Source organism: Oreochromis aureus, linkage group 9, assembly GCF_013358895.1.
Source record: "Oreochromis aureus strain Israel breed Guangdong linkage group 9, ZZ_aureus, whole genome shotgun sequence".
Lineage (NCBI taxonomy): Eukaryota > Metazoa > Chordata > Actinopteri > Cichliformes > Cichlidae > Oreochromis > Oreochromis aureus.
Window position 1 is genome coordinate 31,776,645 of NC_052950.1, and position 16,542 is coordinate 31,793,186.

Here is a 16,542-nt window from a genome sequence, read left to right on the forward strand (position 1 = left end):
AGAAGACCGTTAGAGGCGAGGCTCTCCAGAGTGTAGCAAAACAGGAAACACAGCAGTGTGTGTGTAAGTGTGCAAACGAATAGATTAGAAGTGCAAGTGAGCCACGAGTATAGAAAGGTCAAGTTTCGTGAGTTGTTTTTCTCACCACTGATCACGCGCTCAACACTCTACACATACTTGCATCACACTGCGCGCTCTCAAGCATCAGTATTGTACAATTCTAGGCGTCACGTGAGTTGCAGGTGTTACCATATAATGGAAATCTCCATTGTTCTGTAGCAGTGGTTCTCAAACGTTTCACAATGAGTTTCACCCTTACGAGCGACATCAAAGCGCAGTAGTATAGGCCTATTTAACACACACACACACACACACACACACACACACATACATGTATATGTGTGTGTGTGTGTGTATTAGTGTGTCGGCCCACTGTGCATTTGATTCTAATAACAGGCCTCAGTCTCTCCTGCTATACTGCTAAATTTTGTATCGGTGCTTAAACCTTTTTGTGTTTGTTTCCAACAAGTTGCCAAAAATGTGTTCTTTTACTTGTCAGATGAACATATGAGACACTTTGACTCTTCAGTGCAGTGTGGAGCCTAACAAAGATCTGTTTTGTGTCCCAGCTGATCAGCAGGAGGAGAAGAGTCTGACGGAGCAGCAGAGGAACATTTTCAGCTACTTGGACTCAGCTCAGTCACAGAGAAAACAATAAGCTCAACACAGAAGGTGACAGACAGAGCAGGGCGATATGACCAGAAATATTTATCACGATATACATTTGAAAATTTGCGATAATGATATAACTGACGTATATAATTGACGCGAGACAAAATACTTTACAACTCCACAACTTTATTAAAAAAATCCCATCAATGTATTTTCACTTAAACAAACAGCTGTTTTTTATGTATTAAAGTTAGTTATATAAAAATTTAACAGTGCAAATGCAAATTCCTTGCTGACAGTTTAACCAAAAGGCATTTCCAGTGGAAATTGGCCGACATTTGCTCGAGGAATTTGTATTTGCACTGTTAATATTTTTGGTCATATCGCCTGCTCTACTTTCATGTGTTACTGTTTAGGCTTAAATTGGTTTGATGTTTGGTGCCTTTTTCTTAATGTAAAAACCCCTCAGGTTACAATCAGACATTTTTCTTCACTGAACCTGTTGGGTCTAAACTCAGACCCCGCTGTCTCCAGGACTTATTCCCATGAAAGAAAAAGAAGGCAACAGCGATCGATCGATTTACTTGCAAGGGAGGCCTCGTCGGTATCTCAGAAACGCACTTCGAATCTCATTAGCATGATTTTAAATGTATCTAAATCCAAATCTATGTCAATTAGAAGCAGATTAGTCAACAACCCTCAACTGAGTCTTTCCATAGCCAGTGTTAGAACACGTCACCCAGATTAAACTACTCGGCGTTACCATAAATCACCACCTTTCATGGTCTCAGCACATCGACTCTGTTTTTAAGAAAACAGGACAAGGCATAGCTATGGCTATGAAATGCTCTTTCTGTATCACTTCTTCAATTATGAAAGATGTCATTAATGCACTAGTAATGTCTCATCTGGAGTATTGTTCAATCATTTGGTCAGCAGCTAATAAGACAGATCTTAACAGACTTCAGTTAGTCCAGAATAAGGCGCCCAGATTAGATCTTCATACTATACTAATTAAAAATGGACCGATCCTCACCTCACAAAAGCAGCGCTACTTGGCGTAACCCAGATTTGCTTATCAGAGAAGTATGTGTCACTTGATAGAGCGGCTGTTGTCTGCGAGACCTGTCGGCGAACTGGTGGAGCATTTGAGCCTCACTACATGCTTTCAAACTGCAGCGTTTTTAATCTTAATCTCTTCCATACTGAGGCGAAAAGGAAGCGATTTGTCCCGTACTTCAGCTAGAATGGGGAAAAAGACTGGAGTTAGTCTGTGGCCTTAAGTTGCCGCTGCCTCTTCTTCTCTCATGTTTTCTAAGTAGCTGACAGCTGGTAACTGTGCAGGGGCGGGTCTAGCAAACCTTTGCCAGGGGCAGGTAGGGCATTAACAAGAAAAGGAGGCACAAAAAATACTTTTCTTTGTTATTTCATTTAAAGGACTAACTTTTAATAAATAATTATCTGAATCTTACAACCAAAGTGGTCATCTGATTAAATGTATAGAAATCCATTACTGTATATGGTAACTATTAAGTCTAATTTACACCCTGGTAAGCTATAGTCCTTTTTCCTTTGGGAAGGTACCATCTGTGCAGTCTGCAATTCTGTTGAAGAAACATGGTGAATCTATTTAATTATTGTAGAAACATAATTGATTATTTCTGTGCATTTGATGTACACGTGCATTAAATTAAAGTTGATTATGTCGATTAAGCATCATGAGGTGGAGGGCGGGGGTGGTTCTGGGAGATTGTTGCTGGGAGTTGGCAACTCTATTAGTTAGGTTGTTTAATATTTCTGATAAGTACTCTTTAAAATACCAGAATAGGAAAGATGGTGCAGGTTTAAGTTTATTAGATTGATGTGTGTTGCTGAACTACAAAATATTTGAATACAATAGAATTCAATTTTATTGTCATTGCACATGTCACAGGTACAGGGCAACGAAATGCAGTTTGCTTCCATCCAGAAGTGCTTTAGCCATGATATAGATATATTACAATATATATTAGCAATAATATAGATATGTAAGTATATTACAGAAATGGGTCTATTATGGTATGTTATAATGTACACGGTATGAAGTATGTTATGAATATGCTATAACTATAAGTATGTACAGGCTGTAGTGAGTACAAGCTATGAACAGGATATAAATATGAAAAACTACAGAAATATGAGATATAAAGCTATACAGAAATGGGAAATATGCAAGTTTTAAACAGTTGTAGAATTAAAAATTATCATATTATACAGAATGATTATTTATACAGAATTATACAGTGGTGCAGTTAAGATAAGTGAGATATGTGGATAATTTCTACAGAGGCTATATAAAGTGCTAGTGGTTGTGAGTGGTGGTTCAGTCCATGTTATTATTGTGTGTCTGAGGGTACAGTTGTCCATTGTGTGTGTGTGTGTAGGTGGTTGTGGGTGTGTGTATGTTCAGTCCATGAGTTTAACGTGGGTCAGATGTCAGGAGGCAGAGTTCAGGAGTCTGACAGCTGTGGGAAGAAGCTGTTCCGGTACCTGGTGGTCTTAGTCCAGAGGCTCCTGTAGCGCCTCCCAGAGGGCAGGAGGGTGAAGAGTCCATGTGATGGGTGACTGGGGTCTTTGATGATTTTCCCAGCCCTTTTCAGACACCGCTTCCTGTAGATGTCCTTTATGGCAGGAAGCGGTGCTCTTAACGATGCGCTGGGCAGTTTTCACAACCCTCTGCAACGCCTTCCAGTCCGCGGCGGAGCAGTTCCCATACCAGACTGTTATACAGTTGGTCAGGATGCTCTCGATGGTGCAGCGATAGAAGTTCACCAGGATGTCTGAGGACAGGTGGTTCTTCCTCAGAGTCCTCAAGAAGAAGAGGCGCTGGTGAGCCTTCTTGACCAGCTTGGAGCAGTTGGTCATCCAGATGAGATCCTCGGAGATGTGGACTCCAAGGAACTTGAAGCTGCTCACACGCTCCACAGCCGTCCCCTTAATGTAGACGGGTGGATGTGGATCAGCATTCCTCCTGTAGTCCACGATGAGCTCCTTGGTCTTCTCGGTGTTAAGCAGCAGGTTGTTTGTGTCGCACCACTCAGCCAGACGATCCACCTCCTCCCTGTAGGCGTTCTCATCGTTGTCACTGATGAGGCCAATCACCGTGGTGTCATCCGCAAACTTAATGATGGTGTCAGAACCATCGGCAGGTCTGCAGTCGTGGGTGAAGAGGAGTAGAGGAAAGGGCTCATTTGGTATAACGGAATAGCTTTAGTGTCTTGTTTTTAAAACTTGAGTATGGACTTATACAAAATGCAGCAAGATATTTATTTACATAACAGTTTTATTGATTACAAAAACACTATATCGGATTCATATCGGTATCGGCAGATATCCATATGATATCGGAATCGGTATTGGACATTAAAAAGTGGCGCCGTACATCTCTAATACTAATATCGATAAAATGCATTATCAACTTTCTTGGCTTCCTGTACAGGCTCAAATATTCTATGGCTTACTTGTAGTTATAAAGAACGCAATTCTGTTAAACACACCACATTTATTTCTGCTCAGCTGCAGTATCCAGATGAAATACATAATGATATTACACGATTTTCAACAAACTGCAATTTAGTAAATCCTCGAGTTAAAAGTAACATTTTGTAAAACTGTTATATTTAGAGCAACTTTCAAGTGGAATAAATTGCCTTATACAATTAGAGAATTAGCAACTATTCAAAACTTCAGTGAACATTTAAAAGCCGATTTACAGAACTTTTAGTTGTTGTAAATATTGTAAGAGATGATTTGTTTTGATATTTGTGTAATGTGTCTCAATGTTATTGATAATATTATTATTGTTATTATTTTTTTTGATTGTTTATATTTTAATTGTGAAACCTCACTGTGGATGTAAGAGCCAAATTATGTGGATATCTTGAATCCACTTTATTGTATAATATTTTATGTGATTGTATTTGACGGAAGATGAGCAACATCTGTTGTGGAAGCTAATGGGGTTCCTTTTGAATAAATAAATAAACAAACATAGGATTTATTATCACTGAATAATTATGTATAAATCTATAAAATTATAGAAATATGTATTAGAAACAACAACTCTGTGTGTGTGTGTGTGTGTGTGTGTGTGTGTGTGTGTGTGTGTGTGTGTGTACAATCAGGAGGGATGGGCTTGATTTTGGTGTTGGAACAGTCATGAATTATTTTTACCACCAGGTTGGATGTGTGTTAGAACTACCAGCAGGTGTGGATAAGAGACCTTTAAGGTGTTTGGTGCCACACTCCACCTTCAGGTTTAAAACTAGTGTTAATGGAGGAGTTTGAAGTTTGAGTTTGTTCCACGACTGCATTTCACTCACTGCCTCTGTTTGTATCTCTGTCACTGCAGGACCAACATGGAGCGAGAAGTCAGCGCTCTCAGGAGGCCGACAAACCTCACAGAAGAAAGGGAGAGAAAAACACACCTGTGATGAGTGTGGGAAGGATTTTACTGAGAAGGCTAATCTAAAAACGTCATCAGGTCATCCACACTGAGAGAGACCGTTCAGCTGTGACTTGTGTGGGAAGTCTTTTCCTGGAAGGGTTCCTAAAAAACACCAACTCATCCACAGTGGAGTTAAAGCGTACAGCTGTGATCAGTGTGGCAGAGCTTTTACTCAAATTAGCCACTTACAGAGTCATCTAGTTACCCACTCTGGAATTAAGGCATACAGCTGTGACATCTGTGGAAAAACTTTCAGCCGGAGAGGGCACCGAAATACACACCTACGCATTCACACCAGACATGTTGTGTACTGCTGTGAACAGTGTGGCAAAGAGTTTATAACAGACGCACAGTTACAAGAACACGTTTACCCACACTGAGGGACGACCTTATCAATGTGGCCTGTGTGAGAAGACTTTTAAAGCTCCACGTCATCTGAGAGAACACCAACAGATCCACACCAGAAAGAGACTCTACAAGTGCAGTTACTGTGAGGTATGTATTTATATTGTTATCTTGTCATTTTAGCCTGACTGTTTGGAACAACTCTGCTCATTAAACTGTGTTAGCATGTTAGCAATTCTACTGCATGGAAAAGCAGCTCTAAGTGATTATTCAGATTTTCATGTCAGTTATGATTTTAGTATTACTGTAGTATTATGGTGGTAGTATTGTAGTTATTGCAGCCCAGTAAACTGAGTGTGTTAACTGAAACAGTAAAATGTAATTGGACGCCTGCAGAGATGCTCTTTATTTCAGGCGACGCTCAGGATAAAAATGTTGAAGGACTGACTTACACTGTCTTTGTGTCTTTGTTTAGAAGCAGAGCGACACAGATGGATCCAGTTCTCAACCCTGTCATCACTGTGGTGGTGGGAAAGACTTTCGTTGTGACCTCTGTGGAAAAACTTTCAGTCGGCAAGCCGCCTAAAAATACATCAACGTAGACACACTGGAGACAAACTGAAATACTGCAAAGAATGTGGGAGAAGCACCAAATCAAGTAGATTAAAACAACATGAACTGATTCACAGTGGGGTTAAAAAGCACCTCTGTGATCAGTGTGGGTCATCCTTCACCTCTGCATGGGAGCTTAAAACACACAAACGAGTCCACACAGGAGAGAAACCATACAAGTGCAGACACTGTGACAAAAGCTTCTCACAATCAAGTAGTCATAACAATCATGAACGTGCACACATGGAAGGAAACTACAGCTGTGACCAGTGTGACAAGAGCTTCAGGAATCTCAGTTCATACTCCAAACACAAACGATCCCACGTTACTAATAAACTGTTTCACTGTTACCAATGTGCCCAAACATTCACCTCATTGTCTGCTCTGTGCAAACATCAGCGTGATCACTCAGGGCTGTAATCACTCCCATCACTGGATCACAGTGAATCTGAAGAGACAGAAAGATCCTCTGGTTTCAGGGTCAGACTCAAAAGCTTGAGATCAGGCTCCACAGAGTTCAGATAGAATCATTTAAACTTGTGTTGAACTGAACTGGTTACTGGGCTGAACTTCTACTTAATACAGATTTACATGGGATCTTATTTTCTGTCATTTTACTCAGTCAGTTTTATTAGTTTTTTTTCTCTGTCCTGGTTTTGCTCGTCTGTAAATAATCGAAACTCAGTCAAATAGTTCATTGTTCTCCAGCAAAACGTTTTGGAAACTCATGTTTAACCTTTAAAACTCTGACATGTTTTAGCACACAAGGCTTCATCGGGAGTTCACTCATGATTGGACCATGAGAATAAAGGTTTTAGTTCTTTCAAAGAGAGTCTTGGAGATGTTTGATGTTTTGCTTTTTCTGAAACCACCTGAAAGAAAAACTATTTTTCTTGCTTTATGTAGTGTGGAAGTTTTTAATGTTTCTTTCATCTGTGATGTTCTTGAATGTGTTGACATGAAGATGGTACAAATAAACTGTCCTTTCAGCTTTAGCTAATTTATTCAATATTTATGGATGTAGCACAGCAGCAGTTTCTTGATTAACACATGGAGGGCTCGGGATCTGATGGTAAATAATGTTTTGTGTCCTTGTACACATCATACAGCTCAGCTGTTCCACAGATGTCAGGTTTACACAGTGGGATGGTTTGTAAGAACGCAGCTCTCCTGTGGATAAATACTTACTCTTAGCCTCAGGACCTCACACAGTCCCAGCAGGTTCGGTCAGAAGATTTATACCTTTTTCATTTCTATATGATTCTTCTTGCATCTAAACAAAGATGATTATAATGATGATGAGTCATTTATGAAAAAAGAAGCAAAAAACAATATTGTTGTATGAGGATTTTTATGGCAGATTTTGTGCATCAACATTTTTGTACATGAAAATGTTAAAAGGATGCAAAGGAGGAGGAGGGCACAAGAACTCAGCACGTGATACTGACTGGAAGCAACACAGCTGCTGTTGACAAAGCAGCAGAGTCAGATATGAATGCGTACTGAATTCATCGTGTAAATATACCAGATTTATCCACATACGCTAGTTTTCACCCTTTTTTTTTACTTTCAGTAAGTTTACTTTTAGTTTATTTTTACTTTCTTAAGACGCAAGAGAATCTGATTCATCATGATTGAGCATTTCATTAAAGTAATGTTTAAAAGACATTTCTCGTTTGTTCTTTCAGCTGCAGCCTCGCTGGTGTTTAACTGTCTGACAATAAAGAAGATAAAAGATACGTGCAAACACAAACACATGAAAAGTATTTGTAGAAAAGCTTAAAGCTCTTGTCTGTTTTTTCGTTCCAGTCATGGCCAACATGGCGAAGATGTGAAGCTGCCTTTCTGCTACAGTATCTCCTTATATACATTTACTCATATTGTGGGACTTCTTATAGAGTGTCTTTCTTTGACCATGTCTCACTGTGTTTTATTCTCGATGTTGCATTTGAGTCTTGCATGACTCTATTTTAATTAATGTTAAAATGGATGGTGTTAAGGGTTCAAATATTAAGGAGGGATATAGGAGGAAATCCAAATAACAACACTGGTCCAGGACGATGAGTCAAACGATGATTTTAATGAACACATGTGTGGGAGATGAATACTGTACGCAGACAGTATTGATCTCTGCCCAACAACTACACAGGAATGGTTTTATATCATCAGGGTATGTTTACCGGCGCCCCTCATACGTCATCCGATACAATACATGCATGAGTTAAAACCACAAACGTTCTGTTGACAACTTTAACACAGTTTGAAAAGAACATCGTCTTGTGTGTGTGCAAGATGGCGCCATTGTGTGTGGCTTGCTGTCTGTCACTGCCAGTGTTATGTTTGTTTGTTTTGATTTTATTTACTATTGTAATAAATGCCAACTCTCTCTTGGTGTATGATCGCCTAACCCTATTGGATCTCCGACCTTCTGCCAAAGGCTGGGCAAAGTTGAACCAAGCTGGACATAAAACTTTGCCCCCGCTAATATCGGAGATCCCGGCTCACCTGTGCCGTGTTCCAGATCCACCACTCCGGCATAAGCGCCGTCGCCGGGGTCGCCGGGCTTGCTTCCTGGTGAAGCTGAAAGCTTCTTTAAGGTATTCTCTTAAGCCCTTATCCAGAAAACAAGGAGCGGTGCCAAACCTCCGTTTCTCTCGGCGATCGTTGGATCCTGTCTGTGCCTGGCTGGTACCTGTCCTTGGCCTGGATGGGACGTCCCAGTCCCGAAAACCCTGCTCTCCTCGTCCCCGCCGGCATGGTGTGAATCTGCGGAACCTGCAGCCTCTGTGTCGGGCTTCTAGGACGGCTAGTGACGGGGATCCGCCGCTTACCGCCAGGATTGGCCTGGTAAATGCTAGGTCCCTAGAGAATAAAACATTTATTCTGATTTTTTCACATCCCGAGGACTGGATTTTCTCTGTGTGTGCGAGACGTGGCTGAGCGCCGGTGAGTGCAGCATCTTCTCAGATCTTCTACCTGGCGATTGCTGCTATTTTAATTCACCGTATATGTTGGGCCGAGGAGGAGAAATAGCTACGATCTTTAAAAGTAATTTTAAATGTAAGCAGCTATCAACCCCGTTGTTCACTAGCTTTGAACTGTCTGTGTTTGAGTTGGGCTGCTCTCACACAGTGTTGTGTGCGGTGGTTTATCGACCTCCAAAATACAATAAGGACTTTGTGGGTGATTTTGCTGACTTCTTGGCTGAATTCATGCCAAAATATGATCGTGTTCTTATTGTTGGGGATTTTGATATTCACGTGTGTTGTCCTGATATGCCCATGGCGAAGGGCTTTTTAAACCTTATTGATTCGTTTAATCTGGTGCAATGTGTGACCGGTCCCACACATGAACGTGGACACACACTTGATCTTTGATCACATTAGCATACCTACCGTATGCTAATGTGAGAGATGCATACAGAGCCACCCCTCCCCCACTAGGGAAGTCAGACCACAACCTGGTTTACCTACAGCCACAATACACACCCCTCGTCCAAAGGCAGCCTGTCACAACACGCTCCATCAGGAGATGGACCCCAGAAAAGGAGAGACTGAGAGACTGCTATCACACCACAGACTGGGATGTACTTCTGAGCCCACATGGTGAGGACATAGAGGGGCGACACACTGTCTGACAGACTACCTCAACTTTTGTGTGGACACGGTCGCCCCTGCTAAGACAGTGCGGTGTTATCCTAATAACAAACCGTGGGTAACACAGGAAGTCAAAGCTGTCCTCAACATGAAGAAGAAGGCTTTCAGGAGCAAAGTGAAGGAGGAGATGAAAGCAGCACAGCAGGAGGTGAAACGCTGCCTGAGGGAAGCAAAGGACACCTACAGGAGGAAGGTGGAGCAGAAGTTGGAGAGGAACAATATGAAGGAGGTCTGGAATGGTGTGAAAACCATCACAGGCCACAACACCAAGAAAAGCACAGTGGGGGATGGTGGAGAAGGCAAACAAACTCAACAACTTCTTCAACAGGTTTGACCAGCCCACAACCCCCACCCTCACCCTCACCTTTACTACAGAGCCCTCTCCCACTCTCCTACCTCCCTCGCTTCCCCCCTTCCTGACACTATGACACCCCGCTCCTCCAATCCCTCTCTCAGCAGCAAGACGTCTTCTACCCCCCTCCTCCCAATCATCTCCCAGTGTCACAGTGGATCAGGTCAGGAGACAACTGCGGAAGCTTCGCCCCAGAAAGGCAGCAGGCCCAGACAACGTGTGTCCCAGGATGCTAAAGGCGTGTGCTGCTGAACTTGGGGAGCCGCTACAACGAGTCTTCAATCTCAGTCTGCGACCGGGAGAGTGCCGCCCTATGGAAGACATCCTGCATCGTCGCGGTCCCCAAAAGGAACCGGCCCAATGAGCTGAATGACTTCCGACTGGTGGCACTGACATCACATCTTATGAAGACTCTAGAGCGGCTCTTCCTCAACCTCCTCCGACCACAGGTACAACATGCCCAGGACCCACTACAGTTCGCATACAAGGCGGGTGTCGGAGTGGAGGATGCCATCCTGTACCTCCTGCATAGAGCCCACTCACACCTGGATGGGGAAAAGGCACGGTCAGGATCCTGTTTCTTGACTTTTCCAGTGCCTTTAATACCATCGGCCCTGTCTGCTTCAGGAAAAACTGAACAGGATGGAGGTGGACCCCTGCCTGGTGGCTTGGATCTCCGACTACCTCACTGACAGACCACAGTACGTCAGGCTGAAGGACATCATGTCTGACACTGTGGTCAGCAGCACAGGAGCACCACAGGGAACAGTGCTGTCCCTCTTCTCTTCACCCTTTACACCTCTGACTTCTGCTACAACTCTGAATTATGCCACATTCAGAAGTTTGCAGATGACACAGCCATCATGGGGTGTATCTGGGATGATCAGGAAGAGGAGTACAGAAGTCTGGTGAGGAACTTTGTCGCATGGAGTCACACAAACCACCTGCAACTCAACACCTCAAAGACCAAGGAACTGGTTGTGGACTTCGGGAGGTCCAGAGAAGGTCCACTGCCGGTTCAGATAGAGGGGGAGGAGGTAGAGGTGGTCAACAAGTACAAGTACCTCGGGCTGTGGGTGGACAACAAACTGGACTGGTCATGCAACACAGAGCACCTGTATAAAAAAGCTCAAAGCCGACTGTATTTCCTCAGGAGGCTGAGGTCTTTTAACATCTGCAGGAAGCTCCTGAGGATGTTTTACCAGTCTGTGGTTGCTGGAGTACTTTTCTATGCTGTAGTGTGCTGGGGGAGCAGCACAGCAAAGAAGGACTCATCCAGGCTGGAGAAACTGATCAGGAAGGCTGGCTCTGTGGTCGGCATGAAGCTGGACACTCTGGTGTCAGTGGCAGAGAAAAGGACACTAAAGAAACTGCTGGACATTATGGACAATGCTGGGCATCCTCTGCACATGGCCATAAACAAACAGAAGAGTCTGTTCAGTGACAGGTTGCTTCTCCCAAAGACAAGAACCAACAGACTTAAAAACTCCTTTGTCCCACACGCCATCAGACTGTTTAACTCCTCTCTGGAGGGGAGAGGGAGGGGAAACAGGAGGACAAAGGAGGGGGGAACAACTAAACTGTAGTGCCTCTTCACTGTGCAATACCTTTTGTGCAATACTTTTGTTAATAGTCAACAGTGCAATAGACTTCAATACTTGAAATGTGCAATTCACTTGTATTTTCACTTGTATTTTATTTTTATTTTTTATTCCTATTTATTCTATTTATCCCCTTCGTATATTTTATTTATATATGTCTCTGTTTTTATATGTGTGTATATATAATATTCTGCTCATGCTCTGTAATTTCTGTCGGTGCTGTGCTTTTGGAAACCGAATTTCCCAGAGGAACCCACCCGAGGGATTAATAAAGTTTTATCTTATCTTATCTTATCTTATCTTATCTTATCTTATCTTGTTTTTATCTCATGGCTTTTCTGTTTTTAAGATAGAGATTTGTGATGCTGTGTTTTCTGACCACAGTCCTGTGATGTTTGAAGTTCCTCTTGCCTTTTCAACAGTCTTTGACCAGATCTGTCAGATCCCAGATTTTTTAAGCAGCCAGACTGAGGAACTGAGCTCATGGTTTTATTCCACCTGTCGGACTGCTTTGGACATTGGGGCTCCATTAAAAACCAGGCTGCCTAAAACTAAATCTGAGCCCTGGCTGAACGACATGACCCGAGCTGTCAGACGCGACTGCCGTCGAGCTGAGCGTAAGTGGAAAAAGGACAAACTACAAGTGTCATTCCAGATGCTGAAGGACTGTTGGCGTCAACATCAAAGAACTGTAAAAGATCCCAAAAGAAAACACTTATCTGACATTATTTCGTCTAACTGCCACAACCCGCGTGTTTTATTTAAAACTATTAACTCTGTTCTTAGTGCACCACATACTGACTGTATCGAGCCCTCATCAGAAGCCTGTGAAAAAGTTTTTGCACTTTTTTATTGAGAAGGTCTCCTCCACAAGGGCTCAAATCTGTCCTTGTGCTCATGACCCCTCAGTCTCTGTTTCCTGCTCTGCCGTCTTTGACAGGTTTGAGCCTGTGACTCTGTCCTTTCTAAAGGAGACTGTTGGTCGTCTTAAGCCTGCAGGGTCTCCAAATGATGCTGTCCCTCCTCGACTTTTAAAAGAGGTGTTACCTACAGTTGGTCCTTTGGTTCTTCTAAACCATAGTCTGATGTCAGGCGTTGTCCCTAAAGATTTTAAGCATGCAGTAGTCAAACCCCTGATTAAAAAAACTGCTCTTGATCCTACAGTTCTTGCAAATTACAGGCCTATCTCCAAACTACCTTTTCTTTCTAAAATTCTTGAAAAGGTAGTTTACAGCCGAATAATGGCCTTCCTGGAAAAGCAAAATGTGTTGGAGGTTTTCCAATCTAGTTTTAAACCCTTTCATAGCACTGAATCAGCCCTTTTAAAAGTTTTTAATGACATATTTTTAGCAACTGATGCTGGGGACTGTGTTGTTCTTGTGCTTTTAGATTTGACAGCTGCGTTTGATACTGTGGATCATGCCATTTTATTCTCTCGTTTGGAGCACTGGGTGGGCATTAGGGGCACAGCACTGGAGTGGTTCAGGTCCTACTTGGCAGGGCGAACTTTTTGTGTCAGTCTCAGTGACTATGTGTCGTCCTCCGCTCTCTCTCTTGTGTGGTGTCCCACAGGGCTCAGTTCTAGCCCCCTCCTCTTCTTTTTTATATCTGCTTCCTGTTGGTTCTGTACTGAGAAAGCACGGCATTGCTTTCCACTTTTATGCTGATGACTGTCTGTCAGGAGTTTTCCTGTATTGCAACTCAGGTCAGAACAAAGACACTCAGACAGGTTAACGTGTACACGGGTGAGACTCAATGGAGACTCACACCCTCAATAGTTGTCAGCCTTTATTTATAGCATTCTCAGAGACGTACAGGAAGAGATAAAATAGAACTGTGCTGCCTGCAGGCTTTCTGTTGAGTCTGCACAGAGCGTAACTTCCTATTTAAGCTGAAAACTAAAAGAGCAAACACATCTAGATAATGAAATGTACTTTTAAGCATAACATAATAAAAATCCTAAAATCCTAAAATCCCTTAACATTCCCTCCTGTTGTTTGATCTTTTCTTCTATATATGTACATAGCAACCACTAACATTGTATCAGTCTATGGCCACTTGTAAACATTTTTAGCCAAGACATCATAAAATAGTGGGTTTTGTGAGTATGTTATATCCAAGTGTCTATCTCATTATCATCCTCTTCATTCTGTGATAGGGTGATGTAAGCATGAATTGAAGCAGTTACCATTTTTGATACCATGTTCTTCAAACAAGGTATGACACATGAAGTGAAGAGACACAATAACAGTGTTTCCCATTGGCATGGCTCCGTTCTCTTGGCGGTAGCATAGCCTGTGGCTTAAATTCCCATTGTTTTCGAGAAAGACTGGGAATGATTTAGCCTTACTTCTGTGCTTCACTTTCAGGTCAACCCAGAACCATTCGTCACATGTGCCATTTCGTAGTCCTATCTGGAGAAGTTCCTCATGGTTGACCACGATTCCCTGGAATTGATAACCAAGGCTGGAGTAGCTTGTGGCACACTTTGCCTGAATTATGTCCATTGCCTTCGCGTACAAGGTGGCGTATTGTGTCGTTGGGGGCATATAGGAGGAAACATAACAGTCTTTCCTGGGTGTGCTGTCATGTATATATCGATACCATGCGTTGTTCATCCATGGGTGAATGTGGTCTTGTGTCATGTCACGAAGATGTGAGTTGTCATGTGTCCATCTTGTCTGCAGGTGGTGTTGTTCATCTTCTTTCTTTCGGGTGAGTGTTAATAAACTCACCAGGAGTGCAACATTAGCCACTAGGAGGACGAGTGTCTTCATGATGACCAGACACACCTGTGACCTCTGATGAGTAGACTACCGGCAAGAAGTAGAGGGCGGGGTGTACCCGATCAGCCCTCCCTCCACCAATAGATCACCAGGAGTTAGGGGTGTCGGCGTCTAAACGTTTAGGTTGTCACTCACTTTTTTGCAGTGGCTTTGATGAATCCAGGACAGTCTTTCTACTATTTTGCAGGCAGTAGGTGTGGTGAGCAGCACTTGATAAGGACCTTCCCACCTTGGTGAACTCCAATTTTTCCTTTGGAGTACTTTGATCAATCACCTGGTTTCAACCTGCAAGACACTGGAGAGATATCACTCGGCAGTTGGTTGTTTAGAACAATCTCTTTGTTTTCAAGTAATTTAGTCATCCATTCGGCTAGTGTAGTTTCTCTTATTGACTTATCTATGGGCTCACTATGGGCTCACTTGTGAATGGTAGTGGAAATGGTCTACCGTGAATGATTTCAAAAGGTCTGAGTTTCTGAGAACTTTGTGTCAGTCTCATCCACATTTTTACCAGGCCTCTACACTCAGGCCATGGTCTCCCTGTTTCTTCCATGCTCTGTTTTATTGTGCTGTTAGTTCTTTCCACTAGTCCGGCACTTTGTGGGTGGTAAGCACAGTGGTGTTTGATGCTAAATCCTAGTGCTTCAGAGACCTTACTGATTACTTCATTAACAAAATGTGTCCCATTGTCTGATCTTATCAGAGTGGGGATGCCATATGTTGGAATGAAATGGTTGCACAAACATTGTGCTACTGAGATGGCGTCTGCTTTTTTTACTGGATAGATTTCTGGCCATTTTGAGAATACGTCTATGATCACTAGAGCGTGTTTTGAGCCTTGGCATTCATTTAGCTCAGTAAAATCCACGTGGATAGTATGAAAAGGATGAGGTGGTGTGCATTATGCGCATTATGTTTTTGGCAAATCATGCATGTTCTGACAAATTTCCGAAATTATCTACCACCCCTATTTTTATCTACCAACCCTCCCTCCTGTTGACACATGATTGAAACCGTGTGTCAACAATGCTGCTGATTTGTGTAGGGATTTTGGTAGTATTGGTTTGCCATTACAAGTCATCAAACCACTTTCAAGCTGTGCTCCACATTTTAACCATTTCCTTTGTTCTGTAGTTGGTGCGGCTTTTCGTTCATTTATAAGCACATCAAGTGGTACTTGCAGTGAGGTGTCAGACATTAATGTGTCTATAGTTTGTTGTGCTGCTGCTTTTGCGGCTTGATCTGCGAAGTTATTGCCTTCAGTGACCTCTGAGTTGTGTCAGGAATAGAAATATTGTCCTGCTATTAGTTGCTGCTATTTTTATAATCATCATTAACATTTCAGTATTAATAGTGAGGTTGCAGTTAGATGCATTCAGATGTTCAAATATATGGTTATAGCCTTTATTACAGGTCCAAAGAAGAACCATTTTAAAGGGTTGAGTTGAATCTATAATTTAAAAGTTATTAATGCTTTTATGATCTCTGTGTAGAGGGCAGAGACAGGAAAATACTCTCTGTGCCAAAATGAGACAGGAAACGAAACGCGTCTGCAGAGCATGTTTTGCAGAAGTGAAACCGAAAGCAGAGTGACTGCAAGCCAAAGAGCAGGGTGTTATGCATGTATCGTTGATTAACACACACTTAGTTAGAGGAATCACTGATAGGGGAAAGTTCAGTTTAAGGTCAACTAAGGATCAGAAAAGCAGATGCAAACTCTGCACGCACAGACAGACAAATAGTGAGAGGTCATGACACGACGCAGTACACAACATGCACGCGCCGCACGCGTACACACTCACACACACACCATAACAGGTCTATTTTGGTAGGGCAGAAATGCAGAAGTGTGCAAGTACTTAGAGGAAGTGCAACTGATGTTCCGGGAGATAAGCGACAGCGAGAATGGAGACAGGAAGCATCAGCCGTCGACACGAAGATGATGTTCTATGTTAAAAGTCATTGTGGTTTTGGTGTGACGTAAATCTGCCTAGTAACAGAAAAGGGGCTGTACAATTCTTAACCCCATAAA